The sequence below is a fragment of the Pongo abelii genome, chromosome 18, assembly GCF_028885655.2.
Source record: "Pongo abelii isolate AG06213 chromosome 18, NHGRI_mPonAbe1-v2.0_pri, whole genome shotgun sequence".
In the NCBI taxonomy this organism is placed as follows: Eukaryota; Metazoa; Chordata; class Mammalia; order Primates; family Hominidae; genus Pongo; species Pongo abelii.
The window spans coordinates 78,198,494-78,225,955 of NC_072003.2; the positions used below are offsets into that span (position 1 = coordinate 78,198,494).

The 27,462-nt window shown below is 42.9% G+C and overlaps 1 protein-coding gene and 2 long non-coding RNA genes across 4 annotated transcripts in view; 2 read left to right on the plus strand and 1 right to left on the minus strand.

Annotated features, from left to right (window-relative positions):
* The window catches only part of LOC134760408 (uncharacterized), a 46,456-nt gene extending 19,469 nt beyond the window's left edge, over positions 1–26,987 (plus strand). For both annotated transcript variants that reach the window (XR_010137791.1, XR_010137792.1), the window contains exon 2: positions 1–26,987. This exon is cut by the window's left edge. This is a non-coding gene — a long non-coding RNA (uncharacterized LOC134760408).
* WWOX (WW domain containing oxidoreductase) overlaps positions 1–27,462 on the plus strand; it is a 1,117,686-nt gene that overhangs the window by 679,770 nt on the left and 410,454 nt on the right.
* LOC129050952 (uncharacterized) lies at positions 6,901–23,174 on the minus strand. Its single transcript, XR_008514888.1, has 4 exons — positions 22,973–23,174; positions 8,854–8,972; positions 8,456–8,499; positions 6,901–6,994 (listed from the first exon to the last, which is right to left on the minus strand). It is a non-coding gene; the product is annotated as an uncharacterized LOC129050952 (long non-coding RNA).

Below are 27,462 nucleotides of genomic sequence, written 5' to 3' on the forward strand. Positions count from 1 at the left end.
GGTCCCACCCATGGCTAAGTCATTGGCTGCAGAGCGCAGACATTTGGCTTCCCTCGGGACATTCCTCCCTCATTTAAAACAATGGGGCAGCAGGGTACTTTGTCCCTCGTGTTAGCTGAAGTTGGATGATGCTGTGTTGATGGGAAAACGCTGTTACTATTCTTAGACTAGTGGGGCTCTCACTTATTCATAGCTCCGCACTCGTGGGTGGAATGAGAAGTTATAATAGAGTGCAGGTGCCTCTCATTGTTTTCCGCTACTCACTGGATAGTGTTTATTAAAAATGAAATCACAGTGGTGTGTCTGGAGTTGAAGTCTGAACAAATAACCCAAAATGAGGAGTCCCTGGAAGGTGGGCAGGAGGCGAGAAGCAAAAACAAGTTTGAGCTAATTGGGATCAGGCAGTACTTTGCATGTGAGTTCTGAACAGGGAGCTTGGCTGCAAAACGATTATTGTATTCAACCTTTATTGGCATCATTCGCATACTTTTATGGGAGATCCAGAATTGGAATTTAACACAGTTTTCCCAGGCCCTTCATGGAATTTGAAAACATGACTCTGAAAGCATGTGGCTGAAATGAGACTCTTTCACAGTGTTTAAAGATGCACATGCATATGTTGGTGTCCACACATCAACTTAATTTTTTCATGTTCCTTGAAAGAAGCCCTTCTAGGTCCTTCTGAAAGAAGGGCTGGAGATTTTAATTAAAAATTAGTTCTGGGCTGGGCGCGGTGACTCATCCCTGCAATCCCAGTACTTTGGGAGGCCGAGGCAGGCGGATCATGAGGTCAGGAGATGGAGACCATCCTGGCCAACATGGCGAAACCCTGTCTCTACTCAAAATACAAAAATTAGCTGGGCGTGGTGGCAGGCGCCTGTAATCCCAGCTACTCAGGAGGCTGAAAAAGGAGAATCCCTTGAACCAGGGAGTCAGAGGTTGCAGTGAGCCGAGATCGTGCCACTGCATTCCAGTCTAGTGACAGAGCGAGACAGCGTCTCAAACAAAAAAAGAGTTCTGAGTGATGATAGTTGTTGGAATCCACGTTGGTGTGTCTCATGTCATTTTTTCGGGCAGTTCCGACCCATTGTGCGTGTGTGTGCGCACACACATGCCTGTATTTGTCCCTCCACCCCCCCCCCCCACACACACACATATGCATGTACGCTAGCATAAGGCAGTTCCTGGCACATGGTGTTGTTCTGAACCATGAGGTGCTCCCAGGCTCTGGGCAGTTCTTTGAAAGACCCATTGCGTGTGTGTGTTTGGGGGGGGAGAGGAGGTTGTACATGTCCCCCCCAACACACACACACATACACACACATGTGCACATATGATAGCATAAGGCAATTCCTGGCACATGGCGTTGTTCTGAACTATGAGGTGCTCCCAGGAGACCTTGTGCTTCCTATCACATGCACGTTCTACAAATCCGTCCCCTTATTGAGCAGATGTTTACCGCAGAGCACTGCACTAAGACAAATGGAACGTCACCCTTGCCCGTAGCACTCATGGACAGCATGGGGTTCCCTGTAGCGGATATATGTGGTATGTGCTTGAAGAGGGGCTGCAGGTAGGACTAGAAATGTAGGTAAGTTGGGCAGATGGCGAGAGACATCACAGCCCTCACTCCTGAGGGTGGGGAGCCATCTCAGGCTCGGGAGAAGAAGAGTGACACAGTCACCAACTCACTCCATCAGATGTGGCTGTATTTTTAGAAGTGTCTGGTTCCTGAAATACCTCAATTCCTTTTGCCTGCCTGGCTTCTCTCCTCTCTTCTGCCTGTTCATTGAACTGAAAGATTATCAGGACTATATTCAGCCCAGCCAATAATATCACAAAACAAAAATATCTTGTGGGTTTGAAATTTATGAGTGTTTTGACTGTTCACAGCAATGCCTTTGAGAATCACAGTGTGTCATCCCCTCCCCACCCCCCCGACCATGTAGTTTTTGGGCAACTTTTCGATGAGTAAAACAGGACCTGACTTTTACCCCAAAGTAATGTTCTTTTGTGGCTTGTCTACTCCAAGAACTGAGATACCCAGACTCATTCCTCATCTCTTGTTGAAACAGAGAAGTCACTGTAGCGCCCTCCGGAAGGTGGGGTATCAAGGGAGAGTATGGGCTTTGAAACTGCTCAGCCCGTCGACAACCTTGGAGGGCATGGGGTTTCACTCCACCCTGTTCCACAACTCCACCCTGCTCCAGTGAGGATGAAAATGTCTTTCTTACAGATGGCACAGGAGCCTTAGTAATATGGTGCGAGCAACGGTTCACATAGGGGACAGGTGTTCATTCAGTGGTGGGTATTATTATAATAATCATTAGCATCATTACTAGTGACTTTATTTTTCATTTAGCCAATGGAGCAGTGGCTTTTGGCCCACTACTTTCGACTGAATCTATGAGTGGATGTGATCCTCCCTTTTAACCCTGTCTTATTGGACATTGGTAAATAGTATATCATGAGCCTCTGTAAGAGCTTGAATCCTTCAAAAACAAGGTCAATCAGTGGCCATCACTACTCTAAACGTAAGACCCTGTGATGATTGACATTTACTAGGTTCCTCATTTATTTATTTTTCTCTGCAGGACACAGCTGTGTGTTCCAAAGATGGTCTTAAACCTATAGGAGTATAACACCATGGCTAGTTCAGAAAACCTTATTCCAACTTCCAAACTCAGAAGATACTGGGAAGTAAAAGGGAGAGAAGGAATGCACAGTGTGGGCTGAAGAAATGATTCTGCATTCATCTCAGAAGGATGTTTTCCAGTCTTTCTCTAGAAACAACTTTTGTGTCTAAGGACTGTGGGTGAACAACAGCAGCACAGGCTACATTGGCTTGGCTCTTACTGGACAGTAAGCACAGTGGTTGGGATGGCTTGGCTCTTACTGGGCAGTAAGCACAGTGGCTGGGATAGGACCTTGGCATCTCGTGCGAATCCCCTCTGCCTTGAGTCCTGCCTCTGACACTTGCTTACTGTGTGACCTGGGTCAACTCATACCTACTGTTCCTCAGTTTTCTCATGTAAAATGGGGATTCCAGTGGTTATTATGAGAGTTAAATATGACGATACATAAATAGCACCTGGAAAAGTGTTTAGGAAACCTTGACATGATGATCTATTTAGCAGCAGCGGTGTGTGCCATACTTACCTTTATAGAATGAACAGATTTGGAGTCAGGGCGGATGTTTAGCTCACTTTATTAGTCTGGTCTCCTACTGCTATAAAAAACTGCCCGAGATTGGGAAATTTATAAAGAACAGAGGTTTAATTGACTCACAATTCTGCATGGTCAGGGAGGCCTCAGAAAACTTACGATCATGGTGGAAAGGAAGCAAGTGCACCTTACATGGCCATGGCAGGCAAGAGGGGGAGGGAGGGAGAGAGACAGAGGAAGGGAGGAAACCACCACATATAAAACCATCAGATCTCGTGAGAACTCACTATGACAAGAATAGAATGGGGGAAACCACACCCATCATCCAGTCACCTCCTACCAGGTCTCTCCCCTGACATGTGGGGATTACAGCTTGTATTATAATTCGAGATGAGATTTGGGTGGGGACACAGCCAAACCATACCACTCACCACATCTCATTTTTACAGAGTATGTGTGTTTTCAGATTTTGCATGAAATTTTAGGACAAATGTGATGAAAATGAGGAAAATTGGGAATGAAGTTTAGATGAGGAAAGTTTCAGTGATTATTTTTTCAGAATCATTGTTTCTTGGTTTCTAGCATCCATGATGTCATTGTTCAAATGAGGCTGCATTTTTTCCCTATCTCTTCCTTCCTACTTAGAAGACAGTGACATTGCCTCTGTGCCTCTCATGTGTCAATGCCATCCAACAGGAGTTTGTACAAAGAAAGGGAGGACTTTCTGATGATGTTGTCCGTGACGGTGGCCCCATGTAGCTACTGAGCACTTGAAACTTGACTAGTATGACCCAGGGGCTGGATTTTTAGTTTAATTTTTTGTAATTTAAATAATTTAAGTAGCTGATGTGTCTAGTGGCTGTCGTATTGGACAGCACAGAGTAGACATTGCAAATACAGATGTAGAAAGACACCGTGCCTGCTGCTAAGAGGCCTCTGGTCCTACTGAGTGGTCAGCTGTTTACATTGACAATCCCAGCATAGTATAATAAGCATTAACACAGAGACATGTACAGGGTGCTGAGAAAGCTAATTTTTGCAATAGTCAAAAAAGACCTCAGGGCAGACTCCCCAGCACAGAGTGCCAAGCCTTTACCTAGGAAGATAATCATTTTATAAGTACCTATTATGTACTAGATACTAGGATAGGCACCTTGCATTGAAACTCGCATTTTGGCTGGGCCTGGTGGCTTACGCCTGTAATCCCAGCACTTTGGGAGGCCGAGGCAGGCAGATCATGAGGTCAAGAGATCAGCAGCATCCTCGCCAGCATGGTGAAACCCTGTGTCTACAAAAAATATAAAAATGAGCTGGGTGTGGTGGTACATACCTGTATTTCCAACTACTCAGAATGCTAAGGTAAGATAATCGCTTGAACCCAGGAGGCGGAGGTTGCAGTGAGCCAAGATCGCATCACTGCACTCCAGCCTGGGTGACAGAGTGAGACTCCATCTCAAACAAAAAAAAAAAAAAAAAAAAAGAAAGAAATTCACATTTTATCTTTACTGTAGCTATGGCTGCCTATCCCAAGGATGGGAAGTCTGAAGTTCAAACTGGTGATGATCCCCCCCAAGTCACACAGTTAGGTTTATAGTTAAATCAGGGTGTTCCTGCTTTCCTAGCCATACCAGGAAGCCTATTTCTTGAATAACCTCCCATCCCCTCTGTCTCCTTTGTGGAGCTCTTGGCAATACTCTGGTGATTGGTAACCACTGATACGCCCCCAGCAGTCCACACTTGGGTGGAAGGCAGGTTTCACGTAACTGATTTACCACTTGGTAAAGGAACGAGGTGACAGCAAGACCACAAACTAATAAATATGTCGTTATTGACATAATGTCAGACCTTGGTATGATTGATGCATGTGTTGTTGACTGGGGATGTCACATGTTCAGGCTCTAATCCTGGTCTCAGTATGACTGTGAGGATGGGGCCAAGTCATTTCACAATTTGGGTGAGTGTTCCAAGCTTCTCAGAAGAGCGACGCAATAGAAATTCAAGGTATGAAATTCAAGGTGTGGTCTCAGAGTCATTTTATCTAACAGCTTCTCTGCTGTGTTTTCTCAGTATGTGAAATGGGAACATCACTTACCATCTACTCACCTCCTGTTTGAGTTCAAGGGAAGGTTTGCAGATTGGCCTGAAGGAAGACTTCTCTTGAAAAACTCATATGAAAGAGCACACTGCCGTCCCCAACCCTGAGCCATTTCTGTCCTTTTCATGGAAAGGGAACTGTGTTCACCGGCTCATAAAGCCCCGGTGTCTGCTCCTAGAAGAAACACCCACATTGACCCAGCAGTGTTCATTTTCCCATAAGGTGGTGCTGGATAGGGATAGGATGTCACCCCTTGGTCACCCCTTGGCAATAATCTGTTTGATTCACTCCAAATCCTACTTCGGATCTCCATCTATTTCAGGGGATGACCAGTCTGAATAAAACCAATGAGCTTAATCTACTTGTGGAATGTTATAGCTGGAAGGGATTCGTAGCGATCACTCTACTGCTTAAAATTCTCTCTTCTACATATCTCACCATTGGAATACATAAATGTGGCTCCAACTTGTCTTTTTTGTTTGTTTTTGAGATAGGGTCTTGCTTTGTTGCCCAGGCTGGAGTGCAGTGGCATGATCTTGGCTCAGTACAACGTCTGCCTCCCTGGCTGAAGGGATCCTCCCATCTCAGCCTCCTGAGTAGCTGGGACTACAGGTGCGTGCCACCACACCTGGCTAACTTTTATTTATTTTTAGTAGAGAAGCAGTTTTGCTGTGTTGCCCAGACTGGTCTTGAACTCTTGAGCTCAAGAAATCCTTCCACCTCAGCTTGGCATTACAAGTACGAGCCACTGTGCCCGGCCCCCCTTTCTTCTTTTTTAAAGTGGGATATTAAGGCTCAGAAAAGGGTGTTTCTGCCACTGCAGAGGATTGCTGACATTATTAGTTGCTCGCTTTGTCCAAGGCATTGTGCTCAGTGCTTTGTACAGGTTGTTTAACCCTCACAAGTCTATGAATAGAGTATATTACCCACTTCATTTTAAGTAGGAAATTGAAGCTCAGGGAATTGTAGCAGAGGGCCCCAGTTCACGCTGCTGATCGGTGATGCGACTGGGATCACCACAGCCCATCTGGTTCAGAAGCTTGTTCTCCTAACCAGGATGTGAGAGACATTCTTGTCCCAGGCAGCACGTTGGTGGCAGAGGTGGGATCTAGACTGAGGCTCTCATTCTGTACCACCTCTGGCCCCAAGGAAGGAAAGGGGAAGGAGAAGGGCCTTTGGGATTGGGTGGATGTAATAGTTTCTGCCACCTCTACTCTTCCTGCTGTAGTTTAAAACAGAAGCTCTGAATTGCAGCCACAAAGCAATAATGAAAAGCTACCAGACCGAGCCCTTTCTTTTTTAGTGTTGTGTCTTCTGTGTCAACATCTCTGGAACATAGTCAATGGCAGTACCCAGTAGAAGCCATATGCATACTTTTTCTCAAGTGTTGAAATAAATTAATGGTGTGGCCGTGGTTCTGGTACTTCAGGTCCCTGTGAGCCCCTGGGGTTCTACACAACTTGGGGTGATGCTATGGTCACCTGCATCCCCTCCTCTCCAGCCCTCACGTGGTTTTCTCTTCTGCTTCCAAGACAAAACACCCATACCATTCTTATCATCTCTGGAAGCTGGGGGTCAGGAGAGGGGGACCCATAAAGGTCTTGTCTTCCCTGACTCAAGAAGCTTAAGGCTACATTCACTCACTTATGAATTGACTGGTTTATTCATTCACTGGTTGATTAATTGATTCATTCCTTGAGCTGTCATCCTTTGGATGTCATGCAGAGCTGAGTGCTGAAACAAAATGATAAATAAGTCAAAAACAAAAAGGCCTCTGACTTAACATGACTTCCATGAGTCTGGGGAAGAAAATAGGCAAGTAAGCAAGTAAATATACAAGATAAATAGAAACTATGATGAGGGAATTAAAGAAATTAAACTGGGCCTTGTGGAAGCAACTTCAGGGGAGGAGGAAAGACAGGGAAGACCATTTCAAGGAGGTGATGTTTGAACTCAAGAATCAAAAACAGTGCAAGGGCTGCATGGGGGAGAACAGTCTGGGCAAGGTGAACAGAAGTGCAGAGTCCCTGAGGCAGAAAAGAGCTCAGCCTCTTTGTGAACTAGAACAAGAAAGGGGCCCATATGGCTAGCATAGGATGGGATAGGGGATGGTGGTGGATACCAGCTAGGATTTCACTGTAAAAGAATAAAGGAAGCCACTGAAGGGCTTTAAGCAGGGCAGTGATGTTTTTTAAAGATCTATCTGGCTGCCTTGGGGAGCATGGGTTCAGAGAGCAGCAGCAGAAGTGTGCAGGATGACTTGGACCGTCACCTTGGGGCCAGCCTGCAGACTGGTCTGGCCGAAGGAGTGCTGCGACTCCTCTGCCAGCCCTCCAGATTTGGAAGATTCTTTTGCAGCTGCAACCTCCTCAAAACAGAAGCCTCCAAATTACGAGGTAGCTTTCTGGAGCCAAACAAATGCTGTTGTTTCTGACAGGTAAATCAAGACAGGGAAATGATGACACATTCACCACAAGTGAAGTGTTGATGGGGTGTGTTGTGACCCCTGGCTTGTTCCAAAGCCTGTGTGGGTGGGACTTCTTTAATGTCTGCCCGGAACTGGGCACTGAGCTATAAATAGAGCTATTTTGGAAATTCTGCATCTCAATTTCTAAAAAGTTGGAAGGACAGGAAAGGGGAGCTGTGTTTGAGATCTCAGAAATCTGCACCCCACCTTGCTATCCACCAGTGGTATTCCGTCAGTCTTACTACCCCCTCCCACCTCTAGCTCACCCTCTACCATCCTCACCAGGAAGGAGGCTGCATTCATTTCAAGAACTGGTTTTCTTTTATCCGCTGGCATTACTAGGTATAGACATTATGACCCTTTAAGGCGTGATGGGTTAATACCTGTTGCTTCTGTGTGCTTCCTGTTTAAAGCATGTTTATCTATCCCCCACCCCCACTTTATCCAAAAGTTATTTAGTGTTTTACAAAGACACGAATATTGGGCCGGGCTCGGTGGCTTATGCCTCTAATCCCACCTGAGGCAAGAGAATCGCCTGAACTTGGGGGGTAGAGGATGCAGTGAGCTGAGATGGCGCCACTGCACTCCAGTCTGGGCAACAGAGCGAGACTCCATCTCAAATAAAATTAGTCAATCAAAGACATGAATATTGTCTTCTAAGTAAAAGTAATGATGACGACGATGGTAGCAATTATATTATGAGCAGGTAACATGCATTGAACACTTACTTGCTCCATGCAATGTTCACAGGTCTTTACATGTAAAAACAACCCTGTAAAATAAACAACATTATTGTCTTCATTCTACAAGTAAACTGAGGCAAATGATTCCAGCACAAGCAATTTGGTTCCAAATCCTGCCCTTTTAACATCTAGCAGATTTTGGTGAACTCTCTGTCTTTGGAAGGGTAGGTGGCAGCTGCGGGGAGAAATAGATGAAGCCGTTACATTTGGCAGCAAATGTAAATCACCACCTTCACTCGCTTTAATTTCCCCCTCCAGCCTTCTCGCCTTGCCATCACCTTCACCCTGTCCTTCCTCTTCAGGCCACCCATCCCTTCTGATTGACCCCACTGGACTTCTCTGCTCCTGGCTTCTGTTTTCCCTCCAGTGACCGCTCTCTTTACCTTCAGCTGCACGAGCTTTTTCAAGAACTCTTCTTGCTCCCTCTCCATCCTCTCTGTTTTCCTTCTTTTCTTTGGCCACTGTTTTTGCCACAGCTTCTAGGATTTCTGTTTCCCACAATCTAGGAGAAAGGTAGAGCTCTCTTATGCTGGGGCAATTCTTCCAACATCGGTATTCCACAGCATTCCAATGATTCTAAATACTCTCCTGGAGTAGGGAGGAAAAATCATCCAAACTACTTGGTAATTGAATTCAAGAGTGATGGACCAAAAATTATTAATGCATTCCCTTCCCTCTACCAGCCAAAGAGGATTTCATCTTTATTCTCCTCCCAAATACAGGCTCCATTAACCTTTTATGTTTATCTCTTTCCAGTCTTTCTTTTCTATATCCTTTTTTTTTTTTTTGCATTTTTCCAATTGTGTTCATACTATATATGCAATTTGAGGTATTTCAGACAACATTATTAAGTCATTACAAAAGCCTCATATGCTGTATTTTATAAATATGTGATGCAGTCACTCAATGATAAGATTTACTGTTATTTTATGTTTCTCGAAGAGTGGGAAGAACATTGTTAATTATACAATGATCCAAAAATGTCTTCTCTCTCAGAATGTATTATTTTATATCTATTACAAAGGCTCTTTTGACTTAGACATAGATTTATCATACATCAGGCCATTTCTATGCCTTCCTGTGAACACAGTGATTTTGAGTTACAATACTGAATCATAGTGTGATCTTTCTGAAGTCATTTTAATTATCACTTAAACTCAATATGGAAAGCATCAGCAATGCACCTATATGCACAAAAATGGGCAGCTACGATCAAGTTATCAGGAAAAAACAAAACAAAAGCATGTCTCCATATGGATGAGAGATGGCCCATCATTTATAATGGCTGCCTGATAATTGGAGATACATGCACCAGACTTGACTTAACTGTTCTCTTAGTCATCAAACACTTAGATTTCAACGGGCTCCTGTTAAGCTCTCCTTACAGTGTGTGTGGCACTGTGCAGTTGAATGAAACATGCCATGGCCAGTGGAGACAGGCTTGGGCTGATGGAGAGGGCCTACGGGGCCAGGCCTTGAAGGGGAGGGAAACTGTTAGCTACACGACCGAGAGAGAAGAGAGGAAGGAGTTTGTACCCACAACTCAGCTGTTTTTTGTGTAAGCTCTTTCTGCGAAGGGAAAGTAGCTCTTTCTACCAAAGCAAGGGCCTCTGAATGAGAGCTGGGAGAGGCCAGAATGGGCCTGTAAAAGGTTGATGTGTATGAGACCTGAAGACCTATGCCTTTGGGAAGGAGAGGAAGGACTAATATTTGTATGGTACAAAGGATGTGCCTGGCATACCCCATATCTTTTACAAAGACATAAATGTCTTCTGAATAAAAGTATGATGATGATGATCATGGTGATGAAGATGAGGGTGATAATGTTGATGTTGATGATGATGGTGATGGTGATGATGGTAGTAAGATAATGCTGATGGTGGTGATGGTGATGAATATGAGGGTGATGATGATGATGATGGTGATAAGATGCTGATGATGGTGGTAATGATGGTGATATGACGCTGATGATGGTGATGATGGTGATGACGATGATGATGGTGGTGATGATGATGTTGATAATGATGGTGATGATGTTAATAATGATGGTGATGATGTTGATGATGGTGATGGTGATGCTGGTGATGATGATAATGATAGTGGTGATAATGTTGGTGATGGTGGGATGATGTTGATGTTGATGATAATGATGGTGATAGTGATGATGATATCAACAAATACCATGTACTGAGCACTTTGTACCATGCAATGCTTATGGCTTTTTAAATGCAGTTATACCAAATTCTTATAACAACCCTATAAGTCAGTGCCATTGCTTTTCCCATGTAACATGCACATCATTCAATCACTCAACCTTTGTCATAGGTAGATACTATTATCCTCCTTTTATAGATGAGGAAACGGAGGCTTAGAAGGGATAAGCTCAAGTTTACAGGCAGAAAAGAGATAGCAAGTCAACCCTGATTCCTTTTGTGACCCTGAGGAGATTACAGCTCTTCAGTCTCCTCATTGTATCTGAAGACTAAAGAATCAGAAATCTGTGACTCCACTTAGTTTTTCTCCATCCAGGAGCCCTCAGGCAGCTGGTGAGTGAAGTTCTTACCCATTAGGGATTATTAATATACTAGATAAGAGTATAGTGTCTGGAGCTAGGCATGTGACTTTGAACAAATTATTTTATCTCTCTGAGCTCAGTCTCCTCATCTACAAAGGGGGAATTAATAATAGGAATTGTCACAAAGAGCTGTTTTAAGGATTAAATGAGATAATAGATATAAAGTACTTAGAAGAGAGTTTGGCATTTGGTAGACTCTCAGTCAGTGTCATTTGTTCCCATTGTTACTGTTTTAGCTGCTCCCAGTCAGGTGGTTGATGAGGCAGGGAGCCTGGTGGGCAGTCTGGAAGGGAGCACGGTGACTGCAAGGTCAGCTCCTGACTGTCATAATAAGGACTCACATCTGTCGGTCCCAAGGATCGCCAAGGGATACTCATAGTTGAAGGTGTCTGTGTGTTCTCCTTGGTGTCCAGTGAATGCCTCTTGACAATCTGGGGTCATACTCACAACCTGTGACCACATATGAGGAAGCGAGATGTCCCTTTTGCAGTTGTTCAGAAGGTCCCATGGGCAGGAGCAGCCAGAGGAACATGAAACCAGCTCCTAGGTGGTACTTGTGGCAGCAGAGATTATAGCCAAGGAGAAGTTAAATTCTAAAGACTTGGGCTGTCTCCAGGGAATATACTAATTGAGAAATACCATCCATAAAAATAATTCAATACTAGTATGTAAAACTAAAAACAATAACCAAGTGTGACTGGCTGTCTAAGAATTAAGCAAAGTAAGATGAAGTGTCTTTTTCTAGCAGGCGCTCTCAGCAAAGGAGGTAAGGCTGTAGTAATTCTCTCTCTTTCCACCTTCGATGGGCAGGTGCAACCTTTGGCTGCCGAAATTCTCACTTCCCAGCAGCAGCTTTGAGCACCCTGTTCTGAATGTTTCTTTGGGCAGCAGCAGCTAGGGAAGAAACTCAGTTAAGGCTGTTTGAGGACCCAAGGTGGTCTCACTCTGGAACACACAGTTCAGCAGCCAGTGGTGTGCTGGTAAATGATTAACAACTGGCTCTCTGAAAAAAACAAACAAACTGTGCACCTATACATATACACACACAGCTTATTATTTATTATTGCTCTGAAATATGGGTAGCATATAATTTACAAATAAGAAGGAGAATAGTATACACAGTACTGTTTCTTATAAATTTGAGATAGTCAATTTTTACTGAATGCTTCTGATTTTTGCTACGCTATTATATCCATTACAAAACCATTGTTGCAATATAAAATTGCAGTATGTAGCTGCGACATGAATATTGGTTGATATTTTCATTTTTATTAAGAAGTAAGGTGAAAACAAAACAACTAAGACATATGTCAGAACTTCACTTATCGTTCTTTGCTGAATTGGATAATGGTTTTAAAATACTAAAATATATTTATTCAATTTTTTTCTGCTATTCATAATGTAGCATCTGTAGAGTGACACACTTTTGAATTTGAATTAATATTTCCTTTTTATTTTATTTTTTGAGATGGAGTCTCATTCTGTCGCCCAGGCTGGAGTGCAGTGGCGTGATCTCTGCTCACCGCAACCTCCGCCTCCTGGGTTCAAGCGATTCTCATGGCTTAGCCTCCTGAGTAGCTGGGATTACAGGCACCCACCACCACGCGTGGCTAATTTTTTCTGAATTTTTAGTAGAAGCGAGATTTCCCCGTGTTGGCCAGGCTGGTTTTGAACTCCTGACCTCAGGTGATCCGCCCGTCTCCGCCTCCCAAAGTGCTGGGATTACAGGCGTGAGCCACCACACCTGGCCTGAATTAATATTTTCTACCCCACTTTCTTAAGTCTAGACAATCAATAAAGCAATAAATCACACCTGGATTTGTAGCGAATGTCTATTTCCATGGTGTAAATAATGGTACCATGGGCAATTTTAAGTTATAAATATGAGATCACTGAATGTGGAGTTGGGGGACACGTTATTATATAGTATTTTCACCACACACACGATACAGTAAATGACTTCAAGAGCGTAGGTAACAGTAAAATGTAAAACAATTTAGAAGTCATGAGTTTTGAGTACTTAGTACTTTTTAGTATGATTTATTTAATAGTAACCTTATATAATTTTTTTAAATTGTTTTATTGAGATATATTTCATACACTTTACAATACGCCCATTTGAAGTGTAACATTCAGTGTTTTTTAGTATATTCACATGGTTATGTAATTTTCATCAAAATCTAATTTTAGAGTATCTTTTTGTCCCCCTAAAAGTAACTCTGTGCCCATAGTTGGCAGTTTGTCATATCACTCTATCACTATTTCCTTTAAAGAGCTTATCATTAAAGACAGCAGCCACTTACACAACATCTCCTACATGCTAAGAACGTTTCTAATACATGCTTTATGGATTTTTAAATTGTGGTAAGATTTACATAATGTGAAATTTACCACTTTGGGGCTGGGTGTGGTGACTCACGCCTGTAATCCCAACACTTTGGGAGGATGAGGTGGGCGGATCACTTGAGGTGAAGAGTTAGAGACGAGCCTGGGCAACATGGTGAAACCCTGTCTCTGCTAAAAATACAAAAATTAGCCAGGCATGGTGGTGGGCACCTGTAATCCCAGCTACTCAGGAGGCTGAGGCAGAAGAATCGCTTGAACCTGGGAGGCAGAGGTTGCAGTGAGCCAAGATTGCACCAGTGGACTCCAGCCTGGGCGACAGAGTGAGACTGCGTCTCAAAAAAAACAAACAAAAAAAATTCATCACTTTGACCATTTTAAAGTGTAAAATTCAGTGACTTTTAATACATTCACAATATTGTGCCACAATCAGCAGCCATTTCACATTTTTACCATCCCCCGAAAAGAAACACCATATCCATTAAGTGGTCATTCCCCATTTCCTCCTTCCCCCAGCCCCTCATAACCACATCTACTTTGTGTTTCTGTAGATTTGACTATTCTGGATATTTCATAGAAATGGAATCACACAGTATGTGGTCTTTTGTGTCTGGCTTCTTGCTTTTAGCATGCTTTCAAGGTTCATCCATGTTGTAGAATGTATCAGTACTTCATTGTTTTTATGGTTGAGTGATATTCTATTACATGGATATACCACTTTTTGTTTGTCCATTTGCCAATGGGTGGTCATTGTGTTTCTACTTGTTGGCTATTATGAATTATGCTGCTATGATCATGCATGTACTGGTTTTTGTTTTCTGCAAACTCCTGTTTTCCATTCTTGGGCATATTTTGGGGAGTGGAATTGCTGGGTAATATGGTAATTTTATATTTAACTTTCAAAGGAGCCACCAAATTGTTTTCCACAGAGGCTGCACCATTTTACATTTCCACTTGCAGTATATGAAGGTTCCAATTTCTCCACATCCTTGCCAACACTTGTATTTTCTGTTTTCTTTGAAGGTATGAAATTGTATCGTGGTTTTGATTTGCATTTCCCTAATGATTAATGATGTTGAGTATTTTTATGTGGTTATTGTTTATTTGTATTTTTTTTTTAAATAGAAATGTTGATTCAAGTCCTTTGCCCAGTTTTTAACTGGGTCATCTGTCTTTTGTTGTTGAGTTATAAAAGTTGTTTATGTATTTTGGATACTAGACCCTTATTGTATAAATGTTTTGCAAATATTTTCTTTCAATCTATGGGTAGGCTTTTTTACTCTTTTGATAGTGTCTTTTGTTGAACAAACATTTTAAATCTTGATGAAGTCCACTTTATCTATTTTGGTTGTTGTTTCTTCTGTTTTTGGTGTTGTATCTGAGAATCCATTGCCAAATCCAAGGTCATAAACATTTACTCCTGTGGTGTTATGATTTATATAGGGTTCCTGGCTCATGACTCTCATAGCCCTTGTTGCAGTCTTTTGTTACAGTATTGCGTGTGTTAGGTATCAGGAAACAGAATCTCTCTGTCTCCTGTCCTTCTTTCACCTGTCCCAAGGCTAAGACTCTAATATTCCCCACATTTTTGATTGTGAGTCTTCAGACCCTCCCCAGAGAGTCAGTCCTGCCTTATGCCCTGGGGAAAGGAATGCTGACCTCATGAAGCTCCCATAAAAACCCAAGAGGGCTGGGTTTGAGAGCTTCCAGATAGCTGAAGACAAGGAGGTTCCTGGAGCGTGGCTTCCTAGGAAGGGCTGGAAAACTCCATGCCCCTACCCCATACCTCGCCCTATGCGTCTCTTCATCTCTATCCTTAGTACTGTTCTTTATAATAAACCAGTAAGTGGTAGCAAGTGTTTCCCTGAGTTCTGTCATCCGCTCCAGCAAATTAATCAAACCCAAAGAGAGAGCTACGGGAACTTCAACGTGAAACCCCTCAGCCAGACATTCTGAAGTCTCTGACTTGCTGTTGGTGTCTGGGGGTATGGGGGGCAGTCTTGGGGACTGAGCCTCCAACCTCCAACTAACTCCAGGTAGTCAGTGTCAGGATTGAATTGGAGGACTCCCAGCTGCTGTCCCCTGCTTAGTATGTGGGGAAAGTTGAGTTGTAAAAGTTGTTTATATATTTTGGATACTAGACTCTTATCATATAAATGATTTGCAAACATTTTCTCTCATTCTGTGGGTAGTACTTTTATTCTTTTGATATTGTCTCGTGATGCACAAAAGTTTTAAATTTTGATGAAGTCCAGTTTATCTACTTTTTGTTGTGGCTTATGTTTTGGGTGTTGTATCTAAGAATCCATTGTCAAATCCAAGGTCATAAATGTTTACCTCTGTGGTGTTACCCCTCCTCTCGCATTTGGTGAGAGGAGTCTTCTGTGTTGATTGTCATGGTGATGTGAGAGCAGAAGGGAAACATGGTTTCAGAAAAGAGTTTTTCCCTGAAACAACCCCTCTATTTTCTTCTCAGACTTTTATAGTTTTAGCACTTATGTTAAGACTTTTGATCCATTTTACGTTAATTTTTCTATGTTTAAGGTAGGCATTCAACTTTGTTCTTTTGAATGTGAATATCCATTTGTCCCAGAAGCATTGATTAAAAAAGATAATTCTTTCTCCATTAAATGGTCTTTGCACCCTTATCAGAGATCAGTTGGCCATAAATGTAAGTATTTCTTTCTGGACTCTGAATTATATCCCATTGATCTATATGCGTATCCTTATGCCATCGCCACACTGTTTTGATTACCATAACTCTGTGTAAGTTTTGAAATTTGGAATTGTGAATTCTCCAACTTTGTTCTTCATTTTCAAGATTGTTTTGGGAATTCTGGGTCCCTTGTATTTCCATTTGAATTTTAAGATCAGTATAATTTAAATTTTAATCATGGCAGTGTTCAATAACTGGCTTGCATATTTTTTGAAGTCATCAGCTCTTGTGAGCCACGGTTGGCCAGCTCCCAAACACCATGACATACAACCTGCAGGAAAGGCTCAATTTCCAGTTTTTCCCCTCCAGCTTTAGGGGACATATTTTCATTAATTCCTGTGACCATATGGCAGCATGGTTAGGACCTTGGGCTCCCAAATCAGACAGTTGTAAACTTACACTCCAATTCTGCCACTTAGCCATGTCACTTTGACAAGTTACTACACCTCTCCAAGCCTCAGCTTCCCTGACTATAAAATGCTAACAATAGTTGTTCTTTGCTTATTGGACACTCAAGAGGATTAAAGATTATTCATGTAAGGCTCTTAGCATAACACCTTGCACATAGGAAGCATTTAATACATAAAATCGAGTACTGTTATTGTTTCAGGATTATTATTATTTTTTAATTTATTTTATTTTTCTGGGACAGGGTCTCGCTCTTTTGCCTAGGCTGGAGTGCAGTGGTGCAATCTCGGCTCACTGAAGCCTGCTTCCTGGGTTCAGGTGATTGTCCTGCCTCAGCCTCCCGAGTAGCTGGGATTACAGGCGCATGCCAATACGCCTGACTGATTTTTGTATTTTCAGTAGAGATGGGGTTTCATCATATTGGCCAGGCTGCTCTCAAACTCCTGACATCAAGTGATTTGCCCGCCCCTGCCTCCCAAAGTGCTGGGATTACTGGTGTGAGCCACCGTGCCCAGCTCAGGATTATTATTTTTAATCTACACACAGTGAACTTAAATCTCCTCTAGAAAAGTCAGAAGGTCTATGTACAACTTTAAGAGTTCAGCCAAAAGAGACCAGTATCCACTACCGTGGACAACCCTATTGAACATGGAGGAGATTAGCAGAAACTGAAAAGAGGAGCCTGTTTTCTCTCTGGCAGATTAATTTTCTCTCTTTCTTCACCCATGCCTTGGACATGAAACACAAGTACAAAGGTTCTGAGAAAATCAAAACAAGACTGTGGTTTACAAATAAGTAGTACTAGTAACATCTCATTGTTGGCTGGGCACAGTGGCTCATGCCTGTAACCCTAGCATTTTGGGAGGCAGAAGTGGGAGGATCGCTTAAGCCTAGGAGTTCAAGACCAGCCTGGGCAACATGGTGAAACCTCATTTCTACAAAAAATACGAAAGTTAGCCGGGCGTTTTGCTGCGTGCTTGTGGTCCCAGCTACTCAGGAGGCTGAGGTGGGAGGATCACCTGGGCCCAGGAGATGGAGGTTGCAGTGAGCCAAGATTATACCATTGCACTCCAGCCTGGGTGACAGATCCAGACCCTGTCTCAAAAAAAAAAAAAAAAAAAGTGAAAAAAAGGAAAATCTTCATTGTTCTTCATCAGAAGCCTCCACACAGGGCCCCTGAAGGAGGAGCAGGGAAGGAGGGGGTTGGAGGTCAGTGGGAGGAGTAACTCTGTGACTCAGTGCTTTCCTGACTACCACCTGGATGTGGGCTGCATCTGCATAAGGTGCCGGGATGGGGCGGCCTCATGAACTCGTGGGAAGCAAACACACACCCTCCCTCCCATCCACCAGGCACTTGGGTTTCCTGTGTGTCTGGTGATGGTGGTGGGTGTTGTGGATCTGTACTGAATGGCAGTCTCAGGCTTATGTATTAGGAAGCAGTCAGCAGGCAGGAGCAGCCGGTCTGAGACTGGCATGGGCAGTGGAGACATCATTCATCTCCTGAAACATAATTTGGAGGAGACGGTTCCAGGGCTGGCTTAGTGACTCCTTGATGTCAGCACTTTGCCCTGCCGTGGTCTTGGCCTTTCTCTTGTGTTCCCCAGATGGGTTTCACCGCTCTAAGGATCACACCTTCGCAGGCCATCTCAAGTTAGTGAATCTGAGGCAAACAGAAGGGCTGGGCGCGGTGGCTCATACCTGTAATCCCAGCTCTTTGGGATAATGAGATGGGTGGATCACCTGAGGTCAGAAGTTCGAGACCAGCCTGGCCAACATGATGAAACCCCGTCTCTACTAAAAATACAAAAAATTAGCTGGGATTTGGTGGTGCCTGCCTATAATCGCAGCTACTTGGAAGGCTGAGGCGGGAGGATCACTTGAACCAGGGAGGCAGAGGTTGCAGTGAGCTGAGATCACGCCACTGCACTCCAGCCTGGGCGACAGTGAAACTCTTGTCTCAAAAACAACAACAACAACAATAAACAAACAAACAAAAAATACATAAAAGAGGCCTTCTCTTCACAAGTTTTTCTTACTGTTTTTTGTTTTTTTAAGGGGGGGAAATTTCTTTCAGAAGCCAGTAGTGGACTTTACCTTATTTCACCTTGAGCTACATCCCATAGTCAGCTTAGACCTGTCCCTGGTGCGGGGGAGCAGGACTGTTGCTTGTATCCCTTAGTCATTGCCGCAGGCTTGCTGCATCACAAACCACCATTAGACCTCAGTGGCCCGCAGCAATAAACATTCGATTCTCGCCATCTCTGGGTTTGAGCTGACCTTGGCTAAGCTCCCCTGCATTGCTCTGCTCATCTTTCTTATGAGTCTGGCAGTGGGGCTGGGAATGGGCTGCTCTAGGCTGGACTTGGCTGGAGTAACTCAGCCCCACCTTGGATCTCTCTCCTCTATTTCCCACATGTATCCTTTTCATAGATAAAGGTAGAAACAGAAAAAACAGGCAGAAACATAAAAAGCTCGGAGATGGCTTCCTATCGCTTCTTCATTCTGGGCCAGGGCAAATCATATGGTCGTACTCCAGGGTGAGGAATTATGTCCCACTTACAGACTGAAAAGGTGCTGGAAGTCTGCATGGCAGAGGGTATGGATAAGGGGTTCGTAAAAACTCAGGGCCATTTAATATGAATTTGTCACATCACACTGACTTGGATTGATTTTGATTCATTGCTCTGTCGCCCAAACAGAATTATAATTATTTTAGTAAGGAAGGAGGAAGGATACCTTTGGGGCAGACAATGGATAGAGCTTACCATACAAGTCTGTAGGGGCATCTCACCTGTAGAAATCTGAAAATGAGGGTTAGCCAAAGCAAAGAGTGGTTCAGAGTGGGAAAGCCCAGGAAGGCCAGGATCCTCACCAAGATTGCCAGCAGGGAGCTCTGATTGTCCACAGCTCTGCTCTCTGCTCACCCCGGGGATTTAGCAGTAACAGAATCCACACTAGAAGGACAGAGTGCTGTGCAGACAGAAGGAAAGACACAGACCCAAACCTTGATAACCATGGCAATGCAATAGGAAATCTCTTTATCTCGTTGGTGCTCAAGTGATACCATTAAGTCCCTTAAGATGCGGAATTTTCTTGCACCTGCCCCCCTTCCTTCCTTCCTTCCTTCCTTCCTTCCTTCCTTCCTTCCTTCCTTCCTTCCATCCTTCCTTCCTTCCTTCCTTCCTTCCTTCCTTCCTTCCTTCCTTCCTTCCTTCCTTCCTTCCTTCCTTCCTTCCTTCCTTCTTTCATCTTATCTATATATCTGTATCTGTATCTAATCTATTTTTTGAGAAAGGCTCTCACTCTGTTTCCCAGGCTGGGGTGAAGTTATGTAATCTCAGGTCACTGCAACTGCTGCCTCCTGGGATCAAGTGATCTTCACACCTCAGCCTCCCAAGTAGTTGGGACCACAATGCCCAGCTGATTTTTGTATTTTTTGTAGAGATGGTGTTGTGCCATGTTGCACTGGGTGGTCTGGAACTCCTGGGCTCAGGAGATCTGCCTGCCTCAGCCTCCCAGAGTGCTGGGATTCCAGGCGTGAGTCACCATGCCAGGCCCCTGCTTCTATTTAAATGCTCAAACTTGGTGTGGAACTGCACAGACTATATGGCTGGTCTCCACTCAAGAATACAAATTGAACATTGACTTTCCTCATTTTTTATCCAATTTTGCTTTTCAGAGACCCAGATATGACTTCATTTTTTAAATGAAATTTTGCAGGTCATTAGCTCATAATGATTAAATGATTCTGGTTATTAGCATAAAACACAGCTGTAGTACATAAGAGGTAACCTTTATTGTTTAAATATTATTCAATGTGCCTACATAGCACACAGCAAAAAAAATTTTTTTCAGACTATTCAGCCATTACGGAAATAACTTACGATTACATTCAGAAACGCTGCAAATGCAACTCATCCTTGCAGTGGGATAAACATTGCCTAGAAGGGTTTGAAGAGGAATCCAGGTTAGAAACAATGAAAATTTTTGGCTGGGCAAGGTGGCTCATGTCTGTAATCCCAGCAGGTTGAGAGGCCGAGGCAGGAGCATCATTTGAGGGCAGGAGTTCAAGACCTCCTCATCTCTACAAAAAATAAAATATTTGAAAAAAAAAAGTGAAATTTTTGATATAGAAGAGGATGTAGGGCAGGTAGGGCTCAGAAAGACCCATGCCATATAGCAAAGTTCTTAGTAACACAGGCTTTGGGTTACAGCAGGCTGGATTCAAATCCTGCTGTGGTCAGAATGTCTGTGTCACCCCATTTGTTGACACAAATGAATTCTGTGTCATTCATTTGTTAGGAGATGGGGTCTTTTGGGAGATGATTTGGACATGAGGTCAGAGCCTGCACAATTGGATGAGTGCCTTTATAAAAGTGGCCCCAGAAGCTGCCTTGCTTCTTCCACCATGTCAGAATACAGCAAGAAGAATATCCATGAATCTATGAGGAGGCGGGGCTCTGGCCAGACATTGAATTTGCTGCTTCCTTGATCTTGGACTTCTCAGCCTCCAGAACCATGAGAAATAAATTTCTTTCAAAGCTCCCCAGGAGTCTCTCTCACTCTGTTCTGGATGAGGAAGCTGCCTTATTTGTAACAAACAAATAAACAAAAAACAAAATAGATAAAAGCTACCCAGCTTACGTTATTTTGTCATAAAAGCCCCAAAAGACTATGACAAATCCTTCTATCTATGTCTCCTTAGGCAAACTACCCAAACTCTCTGAATACCAATTTTCTCATCCAAAAAAATGGGTGAATAATATCTAAGAGGTAATAACCCTAATACCTCTTAGTGTTGCTGTGAGAATTAACTAAAGTACCTTCTTCATGTGGTCAGCACAATGGCTGACACATAGCAAGACCTTGGTAAGTTATAGCTATTGCTGTCATTCGTGCAGCTGTTATCTTTGTCATTATGCTTACTGTTATTATTAGCTCTGCTATCAGAGTGATGCTCTGGCTGGAGAAGATGGAGACCCATGTGTTCAGGCTGTGAGCATAGGCAGACCGTGTCTAATGCAGAAGGTGCAGACACAGGGCACAGAACTGCCAACTGTGGCTGCTGGTACCTGTCTGACCTTGACTGGGTTAGTGACAGAGAAATGACTTTCCTTTTGTATGTTAGCCCTGTGCCTGGCTTAGTGCAAATATCTATGGTTGATAAATTAATCTTATCATCACCACATAAGCATCTTGGGAAGTCTGTAAGTAATGGGAGTTGGAGGCTTAACACTGATCTTTGAGCTGGCAATTTTTCTAGTCAACTCATTTTGGATGTTGGTGCTTAAGCATATCCTGTTTTGGAGGGTGGTGTTGGTGGTGGAGGAGGTGATGGTGATGATATTGATAATGCCAGCAAGAATGTCTTACATTTATAGAGTGTTCAAAAGGTGCCAGATATTGTGCTAAGTGCTTTGCGGGCATTATGTTATTCACACTTCACAGATACTCTCTTTCTACATGTAAGGAAAAAAAGGCATAAATACTTTATATAATTTACTCAGGATTTAAGTAGAGGGTAGATTTTAAGTCCAGGCAGTCCAACCCCCTGAAAGCTGACTCTTTAACACCATACCCTTCTGTCTTCCTGGCTGTTTTGTGAATGAGTAGGATGGAAAGGGGATCCTTGAATTGGGAAGGCTACCCATGGACTACAACAAGTAATTGTCTTCAACCTCCATCTAGATGGAGTGCTCACAAGATCCTCTACATCAAACCTGGCTTCTTAGTCCACTGCTGAGTCTTCCCAATTCTGAAAAAAAGGATTCAGGGTATAATTTCTCACACAGATTTCTGGGACAGTGCTTTCTTGGAGCACCACGCCTCACCAATTGAACACTCATGTATAATTCTGGCTTTTGAATTTTTATTTTTTTATTAACATACACAATCGGCATTGGGTGTGGCTCTGGGGATTCAATCTAGTTGGCAAGTCTCATATTTCTCAACCTCAGGTTTTTCATCTGTAAATGGGGACAATACTGACATCTACCTAATATCCTTGAGGATGGAATGAGATATTGAGTATAAAGTATCTAGTAGAGTGGCTAGCATATAGTGAGTACCCAATAAATGCAATAAATGTTGGCTTTTATTACTGTCAAGTGGAAACAAAAGTCTAAGGTTTAAGTAAGTGAACGAAATGGAAGATAATTGAGGAAGAAAATCAGATGATGTCTAAGATAAGGCAAAGAACATTTTGTGAATGTTTAAATATCCTAAGACCCACTAGGGCAGTTTGTAGCAATATTTGCTCAAAGACAGTACATATAATAAATACTTTAGACTGGCTAAGAGAATGGCTCTGAATATCTACCTAGCTATCACATTTAGAAACACTCCTTGCCTTCCTTCCAGGACTTTGTTCCTTAATCAGGATTGACTTAACTGTTAACTCCTAGAACTGTCGTTGATTGCTTGCTGAAGTAACAGTCAGTATAGACGTTCAGCAACTGACCTCCCATACTGTGATTCACTGACCCAGACTTTGACATCTTGGGCTCAGCGATACCCTGGAACCTCCAAATCCTCTGCTGGATCCTTTAAGTCCAGACATCTGACAGGGGAAGAAAAAGTACAAGATTCCAAGGAGTTGTTATAGGTCAAGCCGAGAAGCAGTGAGGTCACATCCACCTGCTTCCCATTGGCCAGAATTCAGTCACATGATCACAACCAACTGCAAGGGATTCTGGGAAATGTAGTCTAGTGATGCCTTGTGTTCAGTGAACACATTGGCTTCTCAGCCTTGCTTTCTATTGTAGATTGCTTACAATATTGCTTTTAAATTGCATGGTCTTGTACAAATGATACGAGTTTTATTTTGCCTTTTGGAAGGAGTTATTGTCCATATTTGTTACAGATATATCTGTTTATCAGCATCATTGCAAAGTATTAGAAAGGGCCCTGCCTGGTCTAGGAGCCAGAACCATTCTTCAGTTCCCAACGGCCATCCAGCCACTCATTGCTGTGTGAGCTGTGGCTGGTCAGTAAGAACCTTTGATCCCATGTTTCTTTATCTTTTTTTTTGTTTGTTTGTTTTGTTTTTTTTTAGACAGAGTCTTACTCTGTCACCTAGGCTGGAGTGTAGTGGCACCATCTCGGCTCACTGCAAGTTCTGCCTGCTAAGTTCAACTGATTCTCCTGCCTCAGCCTTCCAAGTAGCTGGGATTATAGGCATGCGCCACCATGCCTGGCTAATTTTTGTATTTTTAGTAGTGACGGGGTTTCACCATGTTGGTCAGTCTGGTCTGGAACACCTGATCTCAAGTGATCCACCCACCTCAGCCTCCTAAAGTGTTGGGGTTGCAGGCGTGAGCCACTGTGCTGGGCCCCAACTTTCTTTATCAATAGAATTGGGGAAATAGTACCTGCCCTGCCTGCCTCATTGGATGTGGAAGAAATGACATAATCCATGAGAGTGCCTTCTGAATGAAGAGAACCTGCTAAAGGGAAGACATGATTTCAAGTCAGCCACCTCTGACCCAAATAAGAACACAAAATTACAAGACTGTATTGTATAATCATGCATGACACAAGGTATGCAATTTTAAGGGTCAAAGTGGTAAAATAAAAAAAAAAAGAAAGAAAAATCAGATATAAAAAGGCAGCCCCGACAGGTACAAGCTTGTAGTCATTTCCCCAGATGCCTAAAGTAGACCCTTTCCCATTGCTCTAATTTGTAGAGATGTTCTCGAGGCAGCCTGGAGTCAAGACAAGAGTTCCAGCCAGGATTGAGGCACTGTTCCAATTCCAGTCTGGCTGCTTTTTCAACCTGGGGCTTTAGTCATGTCAGTATTCCTGAGCTTCCATGTGCTTATTTGAAAAATAGGAAGATTCGTCCAGTCTCATGGAAATGTGATAAGTAACAATATCCCAGAAAAATCTCCAGTCAAAAATCCGCTGGAGGCCAGGTTTGTTAGCTCATGCCTGTAATCCTAGCACTTTGGGAGGTCGAGGCAGGAGGATCTCTTGAGGCTAGGAGCTTGAGACCAGTCTGGGCAACATAGCAAGTCTCTATCTCTACAAAAAATACAAAAATTAGCTGCGCATGGTGGCGCGTGCCTGTAGTCCTAGCTACTCAAGAGGCTGACATGGGAGGATTGCTTGAGCCCAGGAGGTCAAGACTGCAGTGAGTCATGATCACACCACTGCCCTCTACCCTGGGTGACAGGATGAGACCCTGTCTCTAAAAACAAAAACAAAGTCTGCTAAAAACTCACTGGAGCTATGAGAAATCTTAGCCCATGGAATCCAGTCTTCTTTTGTTTCTGGGGAAACTGAGATTCAGAGAGATGGGGTAGCTTGCTCATGTTATATAATGAGCAAAGGACAGAGCTTGGACCAGAGCACAGAGGTCATGATACCAAAGCCACGGCACCTTTGCCACAACGTGAGCAAGAAAGGATAGCCTTGTTATTTTTAATCCAAACTGAAGTTATGCTCTGGGCTTCCAGAATCTGGGTCAAAAAGAGTAGAAGTCAGGCTCAGATTGACTGCTTTTCAAGAGAAAAAAAAAAAAAAGAAAAAACTCTTGCCTTTCCCTAGCTAGAGGTCAGATGTCAAAAAAGCTAATAACACAACCCAAGGATGTCACAGACAAATGAAAAAACTGGTGCGATGCGGGAACAAAAGCTATTTTATCATTAATATGCCGCTTTTTTGTTATGTACTCATGCCCCAGAAATTATTGTACAGCCTGTACTTGAGTCCTTAGGCAGAAAGCATCTTATCATTCACAAGCTTAGCTATGCAATATATTCCTCCCTCCTCCCAAGGGAGTTGTTGTTGGGGTGTTTTGTTTTTTTTTTTTAAGAGATTTACAGTGATCTTTCCGTATAGGTTTTTCTCGAAACATATATATTTTTAATTTCTCACCATCTCAGGGGTAAATAAATACATTAAAATAAGCTATGGGATGTATAGCAGAGTATAACAATGATAAATGATGTTGTGTGTAATTTTTCTACTATTAACATAAAGTAATATAAACTGAAGGACACTAGTCTATTGAGAGACTTAGAAGCTAATGTTCCATATCAGATGCGGCCAATGTCAGGACTGAATACAGATTAGGCAGTGTCCTTTTCTCCCCAGGGGAATTAAAGTTTGAGACACCACTCGCTGCCAGTGGTTTTACGGCATTTTGTTGGGGCCGGTGGTGCCTTTCTTGGTCTATTAATTCAGCTGCCATAAATGACAATGTGAGCAAAATGCTTTTCCGGTGGGATGCATTTCATTTATATGTGCTTGTATCGTCTATACCTTGTCAATCCATTTTGTCACAATAAGTGTTTTTAAATTGTGTAGATTACCTCCACTTCATTATGGTTCCTGGCATTTGTGTCTTATGCAAGGCTATTATGTGAAGTTAGGAAATATTTAAAACTCTGCCTTTCTAAAGAAACAGGGACACGGCGCAGAAAGGTTCATCTGGAGTTACGCTTCTCTCTTGCTGTCTCTTTAGCAGAGAGTTCATGGGCAGGGTACACTCTGCGAGAAGGAATGAAAACCCCAGGGTAGATGGTAACAAAAATCACTTTTAAAAAATGTATGGTGTCCGTCTGGGTTAGCAAACACATGCTCACACATCTGTGCTTGCTGGATTTTTAAGAACTTACCAGCACTTAAGATTTTCTTATGAAACTGATTTTCTCACCAGGGATAGAGTCTCAAAGTTGGAGGTATTTTATGTTGTTTTAAATAATACCGTCATCACACGTCATTTTAGACCTCAAAAGTCCACTCCGAATCTCTCCTTATGGAGTTGAGGAGGGGCGAGGCTGTCAGAAACAGAGGGACTTGGCCAAGGTCGCATGGCTTCGGACGGCCCCCCCTGAACCTTGGAGCTCATGTTCCGTGGCACTTTGTGTACTGACCTTTCCACTATTTTATGCTGCCTGCTCTCTAATGTTGTCCAAAAACATTCTCTAAAGAAAGTACACAAAAGGAGAAAGGGGGAATTGGGTGTGCCATTGGGAGAACAAATCTATTTAGATATCTTTGGCTGTGTTGACAGAAGCTGCCCGATTATACCCAATATACAAATTTTAAATGCATATTAAGTTCCAGTTACGTAGCTTTAGAAAAATTTCTATGTGACTACTTTTCCCTGAAATACGTCCTCCATCTTAGGCACTAGTTAGGAACCTCCCCGGCATCTGGCATTCCAGGTATGAGGTTCCGATGAATTCTTTTTCTCTCCTTCCCCATTAAAATTGGCAGAAGGGAAGGAACACTTGGGTTTCATCAAGCACATTGTTATCCTTTGGGTTGGCTCTGAGATGATAGGTTTGTCACGGTTCATAAATTTTATCTTTGCACTAAAAACAGGGTTAGAATATCTTCAATGCAATTATAAAAATGTATTAAAACTGAGAAGGAGAAAAAATATGGTGGTAGATGCGATTTTAATGATTGTATAAATGTTCACTGTTCCATGGCAAAAAAAAAAGTCGGGCTTTTCAGCCACAGTATTTGAGAGGAATGCCAGGGCCTCTTTTTCTGTAAATGTGTACCATGTGCTTTTAACACAAAGACAAATATGTTGCTCCAAAATTCTGCTTGAAACAGAGTGACCAGCTGTCGTTATATAATATCTGCAGGCTATGATGGTGTAGGTGCCTGTAGTCACTGGCCATGAAAATGGCCCCAAATAAAGTGATATCCACGCTTCTTCTTTCTCCTACGAATTTGGAGGTCTAGGAACGGGGGTAAGCCTGTATGGTCAGAATTAGCCTGCAACCTGAATTACTATGCAGAATCTGTCCCCACTGTGATAGAATGTGCCATTCGCTTCCTTTGCTAAATGGCTTGTAGCGGCAGTTGACGGCCAAAGGGGAAGCTGAGAACAGCAAAGATTCAACTGAAAACATTTTAGGGGGTTCCTGACTTCAGGCCTCTTTTCAGAATGAGGGAATTGTCTAAAATCCCAAATGCATTCTTAGCTAA